Here is a 13,859-nt window from a genome sequence, read left to right on the forward strand (position 1 = left end):
AGATCCATCTAGATTCCGATTCGTGTTTCCTTGCCGGAGTAGGTTTCCGATTCGCCCCTGCCATCTACCACCACCGCTTATCCGCCACCGCTTCAAATCCGTATCCATATATCACCACCGCTGTCATATACCACCACCGCTGCCATCTACCACCATATATCCACCACCAATCCGAGTTCTTGTCAAATTAGATTTGTTTTCGAGATCCATCTAGATTCCGATTCGTGTTTCCTTGCCGGAGTAGGTTTCGAAAAAAAAAGAGTCGGGTAGCCACGCTCCGTTTAGGCCCAAAATTTTTCGAAAACGCATTTTTCGAAAAAAATTCTGGCTATCCTATTTTTAGGTGTTTCCGAGTGTTTTGAGACAGGTGCCATTATAGGAAGTTTTTTTTGACCCGTTTCCAGTTTTTGGGTCCGGGCAGTCGAAAAAAAAAATTTGGTCGAAAAATTTCGTGCCCATCCTGTCAGTTTGAGCTAGGAAGAGTTTTGAGACACTCGCCATTATAGTGATATTTCGCAAAAAAAAAACAGCGCAAAAAAAAAGAGCGCAAAAAAAAAGAGCGAATTTTTTTTTTCAGAGTGTGCTTTTCCCTTGGTTACGTGCCGCGCCGTGATTTTGTTGGTGTTCTAGGCTCGCGTCTCTAGCACAGTCTAGCCTAGGACCAGCACAGTACCGTCGTTGAGCGTTTATTCAACTTTGCATCTCTGAATTGATTATTGCTGACCCTTTTTGCTACCATAGTATAAGCCTTCCCAGCTCCACATACATCTACGTCGTGCGTTTGACTCTCCCTGGTAATCGCTCTATCCAAGCTTTGAGAGTTTTGACTACAACGGTTGCCGATCACCGCCTGTTGCTGGGTAAGAACTGGTAAGAATTTGAGTTTTGCTTGACGGATTTGTGACACCCACCACCACCACTTGTTCGTAGTCTGTAGGATCATATTCTTGTGTGTTTCTATTGCTGCTAACCATGCCAGGATCACAAGCCGACGAGATTGACTGGGAGAATTTATCGAACAAGGAGCTTCATGATAAGTTTCAGCAAATGATGACTGAACAGGTGCAAGATGTGCTGAACAATTTTGAAGAGGCCATGGAGAAGATCACTGGCCTTGAGAAGATGTTCGAAACAAAGCTCGATAACAGATTTAATTAATTGCTCGCGCGTCTTCCACCACCACCACCCACTGCACCTAACGCACCTCTCCAACAACAACAACAACAACGACTACCTCCACGTCGCGAAATAGACCTTCGCCGAGCGAGCCGTGTTCCTCTTGCGTTTGGCCAAACTGTTGGTGCTGCTGTTGATACTTCTGTGGCTCGTGCTACTGCTGTTGCTGGTACCCAGGAGGATGATGAGTATGCGGGCGATTATGAGGATGAGGTTGATCAAAATCAGATCTACAAGCAGCCACCAGCACCACCACAAGCAGGTCGACCTCAGGTATATATTCGTAATGGTAGACCTGCACCACCACCTCAGGTACGAGATGATGTCCATATTCCTAAACTGAAATTGAATATTCCACCATTTGAGGGTAGATATGTTCCTGATATATATCTTACTTGGGAGTTAGAAACTGAACAACGATTTACATGTTTACAATATCCTGAGGAGAGACGAGTTGCTGCTGCTGTTTGTGCTTTCACTAGTTTTGCATGTGTATGGTGGTCTGAACATTGTAGATTATATCCTATTCCAACTACTTGGGCTGCTTTGAAAACTGCTATGCGTACGCGTTGGGTTCCACCATATTATCAACGTGAATTGCTTCAAAAATTGCAGCGTTTAAGACAAGGGAAAAATTCTGTAGAAGAATATTATCAGGAATTACAAACTGGCATGATTAGATGTGGTATTGTTGAGGAGAATGAAGCTATGCTTGCACGTTTTCTGGGTGGATTAAATAGAGAGATTCAGTGATGAGGACATCAATACAATTGTTACACCCACAGCCCCTGCTGCTATACATACTGGACCAATTACTAGAGCTCGTGCACGCCAACTAAATTACCAGGTACTTTCGTTTCTTGGTAATGATTCTAATGTTCATGAGAATATGATGCTGCCTAAATTGGATACATTTGTTTTGCTTACAAATGAAGGGCCTAGCTTGGAGAAGGATGAACATTGGAGCAAGAACAAGCATGGAGATGATGGCATGCGCAAGGGGAACAAGAATGGAGTTACAAGTGATGATTTCAGGACTTTGAAGCCACCATAATGGGTGCATGAAGCCTTGGACGAAATATACAAGATGCCACTTCATAAATTTCGTCCCGAGGCTATTTTAGGTGCTGCGTCACCTTATTATTGGGCCAGGCCCATGTAATTTCGAAATACATAAGTATAGGCTATTTTTAGAGTCCGTATGTGTGGGGAAACAAGAGATAGCGTTGATTTCGGACCCCTCCACCAAGGGCCACGAAATTCCCCCCTCTTCCTCCATATATACAGCCCTTAGGGCATCGTTTAGACTTTGGGTTTTGTTTAGATTAAAAGTTCGCCATAGCTGCAACTTCGCGTACTTCGTTTGTGTTCAACGACCAGACAAAGGCGTCACAGAACCCCACCTTGATCAATAAAGCTTTCATCTTATATTCGCAATATCCAGATTGCAATCTTAGTTTCTTGCTTGTTCTTCGTTTGCTCGCAGGAAACAGACCCTCGTGGTCAGGTTGATCGTGCTCCGGCGTGGTCAATAACCTCTCGGAGTTGGTTTAGCGATTGCTAAGGCGCGACGTCCTCGCACGTTCGTAGTCGGATCGTCAAAGTCGACTTCCACCAAAGCGAAATCCACCATCTCATCGAAAGACGGGACACCTCCGCCTCTATCAGACGGGACACCTCCGCCTCTATCATACTTGGGAGTTAGAAACTGAACAACGATTTACATGTTTACAATATCCTAAGGAGAGACGAGTTGCTGCTGCTGTTTGTGCTTTCACTAGTTTTGCATGTGTATGGTGGTCTGAACATTGTAGATTATATCCTATTCCAACTACTTGGGCTGCTTTGAAAACTGCTATGCGTACGCGTTGGGTTCCACCATATTATCAACGTGAATTGCTTCAAAAATTGCAGCGTTTAAGACAAGGAAAAAATTCTGTAGAAGAATATTATCAGGAATTACAAACTGGCATGATTAGATGTGGTATTGTTGAGGAGAATGAAGCTATGCTTGCACGTTTTCTGGGTGGATTAAATAGAGAGATTCAGACCATTTTAGACTATAAGGAGTATACTAATATCACTCGTTTATTCCATCTTGCTTGTAAAGCTGAACGTGAAGTGCAGGATCGACAAGCATTGGGGCGAACTAACTTTTCTGCAGGCCGACCTTCATCATGGACTCCACGTGCATCTTCTACTTCAACTGCACCAGCACCTCCATCCGGTGCCACCTCCAGCCGTGATACAAGAAAACAGGCACAACCACCATTATCTGCCAAGAGCGCACCTGCGGGGCCTGCACAGCGTTCTTCTTCTTCCATGGCATCAACAGGGCACACAAGTGATACTATTTGTCGTCGTTGTAAGGGAGGAGGTCATTATGCGAGGGAATGCAAATCTCCGCGTGTGATGATTGCTACCGCGGATGGTGGATATGAGTCCGCTAGTGACTATGATGAGGAGACATTGGCTCTTATTACACGTGAAGAACATGGTGGAGATGATTCTGATCATGAGACGCAATACATGGCTCCTGAAGACGCTGACAGGTATGAATGTTTAGTTGCTCAACGTGTTTTGAGTGTGCAGGTCACACAAGCTGAGCAAAATCAGAGGCACAATTTGTTCCATACGAAGGGAGTTGTGAAGGAACGTTCTGTGCGCGTCATAATAGACGGAGGGAGCTGCAACAACTTGGCTAGCATGGAGATGGTGGAGAAGCTTTCTCTCACCACAAGACCACATCCACATCCTTACTACATCCAATGGTTCAACAACAGCGGCAAGGTTAAGGTAACACATACTGTTCGTGTGCATTTTAGTATCTCTACATATGCTGATTATGTTGATTGTGATGTGGTACCTATGCAAGCATGTTCCTTATTACTTGGTAGACCATGGCAATTTGATAAAAATTCTGTACACCATGGTAGAAACAATCACTATACTCTTGTTCATAAGGATAAAAATATTACTTTGCTTCCTATGACTCCTGATTCCATTTTGAAATATGATATTAATAGAGCTAATAAAGCACAACAGGAGAAGAATAAGAGTGAAAATCAGATTGTGGCAAAAGAATTTGAGCAACAAATGAAGCCTAATAATAAACCATCTAGTGTTGCTTCTGAAATTAAATTGAAAAGTGCATGTTTATTTGCCACCAAATCTGATATTGATGAGCTAGATTTCAGCAAATCTGTTTGCTATGCTTTTGTGTGCAAAGAGGCATTATTTTCATTCGAGGACGTGCCTTCCTCTTTGCCTCCTGCTGTCACTAACATTTTGCAGGAGTTCGCTGACGTTTTTACACAAGACGTGCCACCGGGATTACCGCCTATTCGAGGGATTGAGCATCACATTGACTTAATTCCCGGTGCTTCACTGCCAAACCGTGCACCATACCGTACCAATCCAGAGGAGACGAAGGAGATTATGCGTCAAGTACAAGAGCTTCTCGACAAAGGTTATATACGCGAATCCCTTAGTCCTTGTGCTGTTCCTATTATTCTAGTGCCGAAAAAGGATGGTACATCACGTATGTGTGTTGATTGTAGAGGCATTAATAATATTACTATTCGTTATCGTCATCCTATTCCCAGGCTAGATGATATGCTTGATGAATTGAGTGGCTCTACAATATTCTCCAAAGTTGATTTGCGTAGTGGCTACCATCCAATTCGTATGAAATTGGGAGATGAATGGAAAACAGCATTTAAAACTAAGTTTGGATTATATGAGTGGTTAGTCATGCCTTTTGGGTTAACTAATGCACCTAGTACTTTCATGAGATTAATGAACGAAGTTTTACGTGCTTTCATTGGACGATTTGTGGTAGTTTACTTTGATGACATACTGAATTATAGCAGATCTTTGGAAGAACATTTGGAACATTTACGTGCTGTTTTTATTGCTCTACGTGATGCACGTTTGTTTGGTAACCTTGGGAAGTGCACCTTTTGCACCGACCGAGTATCTTTTCTTGGCTATGTTGTTACTCCACAGGGAATTGAAGTTGACAAAGCCAAGATTGAAGCTATTGAGAGTTGGCCGCAGCCCAAAACGGTCACACAAGTGAGGAGTTTTCTTGGCCTCGCTGGATTCTATAGGCGTTTTGTGAGAGATTTCAGCACCATTGCTGCACCTCTCAACGAGCTTACAAAGAAGGATGTGCCTTTTGTTTGGGGTACCGCACAGGAAGAAGCCTTCACGGTATTGAAAGATAAGTTGACACATGCTCCTTTACTCCAACTTCCTGATTTTAATAAGACTTTTGAGCTTGAATGTGATGCTAGTGGAATTGGATTAGGAGGTGTGTTATTACAAGATGGCAAACCTGTTGCATACTTTTCTGAAAAATTGAGTGGGCCTAGTCAGAATTATTCTACTTATGATAAAGAATTATATGCTCTTGTTCGGACTTTAGAAACATGGCAACATTATTTATGGCCCAAAGAATTTGTTATACATTCTGATCATGAATCTTTGAAACATATTAAAAGTCAAGCTAAACTGAATCGTAGACATGCTAAATGGGTTGAATTCATTGAGACTTTCCATTATGTCATTAAACACAAGAAGGGAAAAGAAAATGTTATTGCTGATGCATTGTCTCGTCGCTATACTATGCTTTCACAACTTGACTTCAAAATATTTGGTTTGGAGACCATCAAAGATCAATATGTGCATGATGCTGATTTTAAAGATGTAATGCAGAATTGTAAAGAAGGAAGAATGTGGAACAAGTTTGTTGTTAACAATGGATTTGTGTTTCGTGCTAACAAGCTATGCATTCCAGCTAGCTCCGTTCGTCTTTTGTTGTTGCAGGAGGCGCATGGAGGAGGATTAATGGGACACTTTGGCGTGAAGAAGACGGAGGACGTACTTGCTACACATTTCTTTTGGCCAAAGATGAGACGGGATGTTGAGCGTTTTATTGCTCGCTGCACTACATGTCAAAAAGCTAAGTCACAACTCAATCCTCATGGTTTATATATGCCTTTGCCTGTACCTAGTGTTCCTTGGGAGGATATATCTATGGACTTTGTTTTAGGTTTACCTCGAACAAAGAAGGGGAGGGATAGCATATTTGTTGTCGTGGATAGATTCTCGAAAATGGCACACTTTATACCATGTCATAAAAGCGATGATGCTGTTAATGTTGCTGATTTATTCTTTCGTGAAATTATTCGTTTGCATGGTGTGCCAAATACTATTGTTTCAGATCGTGATACTAAATTTCTTAGCCACTTTTGGAGATGTTTATGGGCTAAGTTGGGGACTAAACTGCTTTTTAGTACTACTTGTCACCCCCAAACTGATGGACAAACTGAAGTAGTCAATAGAACGTTGTCTACTATGCTTAGGGCTGTTTTGAAGAATAATAAGAAAATGTGGGAGGAATGCTTGCCTCATATTGAATTTGCTTATAATCGTCCATTGCATTCTACTACTAAGATGTGCCCTTTTGAAGTTGTGTATGGTTTCCTACCTCGTGCACCTATTGATTTGTTGCCTCTTCCATCTTCGGAGAAGGTTAATTTTGATGCTAAACAACGTGCTGAATTGATTTTAAAAATGCATGAGTTAACTAAGGAAAACATTGAGCGTATGAATGCTAAATATAAACTTGCTGGAGATAAGGGTAGAAAACATGTTTTGTTTGCACCTGGAGATCTTGTTTGGTTACATTTGCGTAAGGATAGATTTCCTGATTTGCGCAAATCAAAGCTAATGCCACGTGCTGATGGTCCCTTTAAGGTGTTAGAGAAAATAAATGATAATGCATATAAACTTGAGCTGCCTGCAGATTTTGGGGTTAGTCCCACTTTTAACATTGCAGATTTGAAGCCTTATTTGGGTGAGGAAGATGAACTTCCGTCGAGGACGACTTCATTTCAAGAAGGGGAGGATGATGAGGACATCAATACAATTGTTACACCCACAGCCCCTGCTGCTATACATACTGGACCAATTACTAGAGCTCGTGCACGCCAACTAAATTACCAGGTACTTTCGTTTCTTGGTAATGATTCTAATGTTCATGAGAATATGATGCTGCCTAAATTGGATACATTTGTTTTGCTTACAAATGAAGGGCCTAGCTTGGAGAAGGATGAACATTGGAGCAAGAACAAGCATGGAGATGATGGCATGCGCAAGGGGAACTAGAACGGAGTTACAAGTGATGATTTCAGGACTTTGAAGCCACCATAATGGGTGCATGAAGCCTTGGACGAAATATACAAGATGCCACTTCATAAATTTTGTCCCGAGGCTATTTTAGGTGCTGCGTCACCTTATTATTGGGCCAGGCCCATGTAATTTCGAAATACATAAGTATAGGCTATTTTTAGAGTCCGTATGTGTGGGGAAACAAGAGATAGGGTTGATTTCGGACCCCTCCACCAAGGGCCACGAAATTCCCCCCTCTTCCTCCATATATACAGCCCTTAGGGCATCGTTTAGACTTTGGGTTTTGTTTAGATTAAAAGTTCGCCATAGCTGCAACTTCGCGTACTTCGTTTGTGTTCAACGACCAGACAAAGGCGTCACAGAACCCCACCTTGATCAATAAAGCCTTCATCTTATATTCGCAATATCCAGATTGCAATCTCAGTTTCTTGCTTGTTCTTCGTTTGCTCGCAGGAAACAGACCCTCGTGGTCAGGTTGATCGTGCTCCGGCGTGGTCAATAACCTCTCGGAGTTGGTTTAGCGATTGCTAAGGCGCGACGTCCTCGCACGTTCGTAGTCGGATCGTCAAAGTCGACTTCCACCAAAGCGAAATCCATCATCTCATCGAAAGACGGGACACCTCCGCCTCTATCAGTTATTCTTTCCGATCAATCCATTGGGCTATTCCTATAAGTGTCACAAACAACCATAGAGTTCGTAGCAAAATAACACCTTAAGACACATATCAACCAAAACCCTAATGTCACCTAGATACTCCTATGTCACCACAAGTATCCGCGGGATTGATTATACGATATGCATCACAGAATCTCAGATTCATCTATTCAAACCAACACAAAGAACTTCATAGAGTGCTCCAAAGTTTCTACCGGAGAGTCAAGATGAAAACGTGTGCCAACCCCTATGCATAGATTCCCAAGGTCACGGAACCAACAAGTTGGTCAGCAAAACATATATCAAGTGAATCCATAGAATGCCCCATTGTCACCATGGATATCCCACGCAAGACATACATCAAGTGTTCTCAAATCCTTAAAGACTCAATCCCATAAGATAACTTTAAAGGGAAAACTCAATCCATTATAAGAAGGTAGAGGGGGAGAAACATCATAAGATCCAACTATAATAGCAAAGCTCGTGGTACATTAAGATCGTGCCATATCAAGAACACGAGAGAGTGACTGAGAGAGAGAGAGAGAGAGATCAAACACATAGCTACTAGTACATACCCTCGGCCCCAAGGGTGAACTACTCCCTCCTCGTCATGGAGAGTGCCGGGATGATGAAGATGGCCAACCGTGATGATTCCCCCCTCCGTCAGGGTGCTGGAACAGGGTCCCGATTAGTTTTTGGTGGCTATAGAGGCTTGCGGTGGCGGAACTCCTGGTCTTGGTTCTGTTCTGGAAGTTTGGGGATATAAAAGAGGTGTTGGCGTCGGGAACAAGTCAGGGGGGTCCCCGAGTCAGCCACGAGGTAGGGGGCACGCCCTCCACCCTCATGGTTGACTCAGGACTCTTCTGATCCATCTCCGATGCTCCGTGAGCTTTTTCTGGTCCAAAAATAATCTCATTTTCAGGTCAACTGGACTCCGTTTGATATTCCTTTTCCGCGATACTCAAAAACAAGGAAAAAACAGAAACGGGCACTGGGCTCTAGGTTAATAGGTTAGTCCCAAAAATCATATAAAATAGCATATGAATGCATATAAAACATCCAAGATGGATAATATAATACCATGGAACAATAAAAAATTATAGATACGTTGGAGACGTATGAATCATCCCCAAGCTTAATTCCTACCCGTCCTCGAGTAGGTAAATGATAAAAACAGAATTTTTGATGTGGAATGCTATCTAACATATTTATCAATGTAATCTTATCTATTGTGGCGATAATATTCAGATCCATAAGATTCAAAATAAAAGTTTAATATTGACATAAAAAAATAATACTTCAAACATACTAATAAGGCAATTATGTCTTCTCAAAATAACATGGCCAAAGAAAACTTATCCCTAGAAAATCATATAGTCTGGCTATGCTCCATCTTCATCACACAAAATACTCAAATCATGCACAACCCCGATGACAAGCCAAGCAATCGTTTCATACTTTTTATGTTCTCAAACTTTTTCAACTTTCACGCAATACATGAGCGTGAGCCATGGATATAGCACTATGGTGGAAGAGAATATGGTGGTTGTGGAGAAGACAAAAAGAGGGAGATAGTCTCACATCGACTAGGCGTATCAATGGGTTATGGAGATGCCCATCAATATATATCAATGTGAGTGAGTAGGGATTGCCATGCAATGGATGCACTAGAGCTATAAGTTTATGAAAGCTCAAAAAGAAACTAAGTGGGTGTGCATCCAACTCGCTTGCTCATGAAGACCTAGGGCGATTTGAGGGAGCCCATTGTTGGAATATACAAGACAAGTTCTATAATGAAAAATTCCCACTAGTGTATGAAAGTGACAACATAGGAGACTCTCTATCATGAAGATCATGGTGCTACTTTGAAGCACAAGTGTGGAAAAAGGATAGTAACATTGCCCCTTCTCTATTTTTCTCTCATTTTTTTGTTTGACTTCTTTGGGCTCTTTTTTTTATTGGCTTCTTTGGCCTCCCTTTTTTTTAATTTCCTCACATGGGACAATGTTCTAATAATGATGATGATGAGGACATCAATACCATTGTTACACCCACAGCCCCTACTGCTACATATACGGGACCAATTACTAGAGCTCGCGCACGCCAATTAAATTATCAGGTACTTTCGTTTCTTGGTAATGATTCTAATGTTCATGAGAATATGATGCTACCTAAATTGGATACATTTGTTTTGCTTACAAATGAAGGGCCTAGCTTGGAGAAGGATGAACATTGGAGCAAGAACAAGCATGGAGATGATGCCATGCACAAGGGGAACAAGAATGGAGTTACAAGTGATGATTTCAGGACTTTGAAGCCACCATAATGGGTGCATGAAGCCTTGGACGAAATATACAAGATGCCACTTCATAAATTTCGTCCCGAGGCTATTATAGGTGCTTCATCACCTTTTTATTGGGCCAGGCCCATGTAATTTCGAAATACATAAGTATAGGCTATTTTTAGAGTCAGTATGTGTGGGGAAACAAGAGATATGGTTGATTTCGGACCCCTCCACCAAGGGCCACGAAATTCCCCCTCTATTCCTCCATATATACAGCCCTTAGGGCACCGTTTAGACTATGGATGCCTTGGGCATCCCCAAGCTTGAGCTTTTGTGTCTCCTTAATTCCTTTTATATCACGGTTTTCCTAAATCTTAAAAACTTCATCGACACAAAACTCAACAAGAACTCGTGAGATAAGTTAGTACAAATCAACACAATAACCTTATCATTCTCTACTATAGAAAATCACTAAAATTATTATTTGATATTGCCTACTAAATTCCTCTGCATATTTAACACTCCTATCCTCAAATAGAATCATTAAATAAGCAAACATATGCAAACAATGCAAACATAACAACAATTTGTCTAAACAGGGAAGTTTGTAAGGAATGCAAGAGGAATCATACTTCCCTAACTCCAAACATTCTGAAAAATTACCACACTGTAGAAAGTTTGTTGTTACTCATTGTGTCAAAATTTCAAGATTTTGTCATGTTCTGACTATTCATCAATATTTAAAACATAACAGCAAACTTTCTGATTTCAAAACAGCAACGTATAAACTTGTAAAATAAGCATGGTAAAGGCTATACTTGACTTTTTTATTGAACTAAAATATTTAAAACATGTCTATGAATAACAGTAAGAAAATCTAAACAAAAGAAAATAATGCTCCAAGCAAAACACGTATCATGTGGTGAATAAAAATATAGCTCCAAGTAATGTTACTGATGAACGAAGACGAAAGAGGGGATGCCATCCAGGGCATCCCCAACCTTAGTTGGTTGGTTGTCCTTGAATATTACCTTGGGGTTCCTTGGGCATCCCCAAGCTTAGGCTCTTGCCACTCCTTATTCCATAGTCCATCGAAACTTCACCCAAAACTTGAAAACTTCACCACACAAAACTAAACCGAAAATCTTATGAGATCCGTTAGTATAAGAAAATAAATCACCACTTGGGTACTATTGTGAACTCATTCTAAATTTATATTTGTTTTATATCTACTGTATTCCAACTTCTCCATGGTTCATACCCTCCGATACTACTCATAGATTCATCAAAATAAGCGAACAACACATAGAAAACAGAATCTGTCAAAAACAGAACAATATGTAGTAATCTGGAAACTTTCCATACTTATGTAACTCCAAAAATTCTGAAAAATTAGGACATCTAGAAAATTTGTATATCAATCTTGTGTAAAAAAATTCAGATCAAAAGCACATTCCAGTGAATTTTCAAATTTCCTAGACTAAGCGCAAAAGTTTCTGTTTTTGCACAGAATCAAGTCAACTATCATCCACACTATCCCAAAGGCTTTACTTGGCACTTTATTGAAACAAAAGCTATAAAACATGATTGCTACAGTAGCTTGATCATGTTAACACACAAAAACAGTAGGGGTAAATATTGGGTTGTCTCCCAACAAGCGCTTTTTATTTAATACCTTTTAGCTAGGCATGATGATTTAAATGATGCTCACAGAGAAGATAAGAATTGAAACATAATGGGAGCATCATGAAGAATATGACTAGCACATTTAAGTCTAACCCACTTACTATGCATAGGGATTTTGTGAGCAAACAATTTATGGGAGCAAGAATCAACTAGCATAGGAAGACAAAACAAGCATAACTTCAAAACTTTCAACACATAGAGAGGAAACTTGATATCATTGCAACTCCTACAAGCATATATTCCTCCCTCATAATAATTTTCAGTAGCATCATGAATGAATTCAATAATATAACCATCACATAAATCATTATTTTCGTGATAATTTAGTGCCAAACATTTTATAGATTTCTTCTTCTAACACTTGAGCACAATTTTCCTTTCCATCATTTTCACGAAAGACATTAAAAACATGAAGCATATGAGGTAACCTCAATTCCATTTTTTTGTAGTTTTCTTTTTTAAACTGAACTAGTGATAAAACAAGAAACTAAAAGATTAGATTGCAATATCTAAAGATATACCTTCAAGTACTAACCTCTCCGGCAACAGCGCCAGAAAAGAGCTTGATGTCTACAATGCAACCTTCTTCTTGTAGACTCGTGTTGGGCCTCCAAGCGCAGAGTTTTGTAGGACAGTAGCATATTTCCCTGAAGTGGATGACCTAAGGTTTACCAATCCGTGGGAGGCGTAGGATGTAGATGGTCTCTCTCAAACAACCCTGCAACCAAATAACAAAGAGTCTCTTGTGTCCCCAACACACCCAATATAATGGTAAATTGTATAGGTGCACTAGTTCGGCTAAGAGATGGTGATACAAGCATAATATGGATAGTAGATATAGGTTTTTGTAATATGAAATTATAAAAACAGCAAGGTAGCAAGTAACATAAGTGAGCGAAAACGGTATTACAATGCTTTGAAACAAGGCCTAGGGTTCATACTTTCACTAGTGCAAGTTCCCTCAACAATAATAACATAATTGAATCATACAACAAAGAGTCACTCCAAAGTCACTAATAGCATAGAACAAACAAAGAGATTATGGTAGGGTACGAAACCACCTCAAAGTTATTCTTTCCGGTCAATCCGTTGGGCTATCCCTATAAGTGTCACCAACAACCCTAGAGTTCGTATTAAAATAACACCTTAAGACACATTTCAACCAAAACCCTAATGTCACATAGATACCCCAATGTCACCACAAGTATCCGCGGGTTTGACTATAGGATATGCATCACACAATCTCAGATTCATCTATTCAAACCAACACAAAGAACTTCATAGAGTGCCCCAAAGTTTCTACCGGAGAGGCAAGACGAAAACGTGTGCCAACCCCTATGCATAGATTCCCAAGGTCATGGAACCCGCAAGTTGATCACCAAAACATACATCAAGTGAATCAATAGAATACCCCATTGTCACCACGGGTATCCCATGCAAGACATACATCAAGTGTTCTCAAATCCTTAAAGACTCAATCTGATAAGATAACTTCAAAGGGAAAACTCAATCCATTAGAAGAATGTAGAGGGGGAGAAACATCATAAAATCCAACTGTAATAGCAAAGCTCGCGGTACATCAAGATCGTGCCATATCAAGAACACAAGAGAGAGAGAGAGAGAGAGAGAGAGAGAGAGAGAGATCAAACACATAGCTACTAATACATACCCTCAGCCCCGAGGGTGAACTACTCCCTCTTCGTCATGGAGAGTGCCGGGATGATGAAGATGGCCACCGGTGATGATTCCCCCTCCGGCAAGGTGCTGGAACAGGGTTTCGATTGGTTTTTGGTGGCTACAGAGGCTTGCAGCGGCGGAAATCTCGATCTTGGTTCTGTTCTGGAAGTTTGGGGATATATA

This window comes from Triticum dicoccoides, chromosome 2B, assembly GCF_002162155.2.
Source record: "Triticum dicoccoides isolate Atlit2015 ecotype Zavitan chromosome 2B, WEW_v2.0, whole genome shotgun sequence".
Taxonomy (NCBI): domain Eukaryota; kingdom Viridiplantae; phylum Streptophyta; class Magnoliopsida; order Poales; family Poaceae; genus Triticum; species Triticum dicoccoides.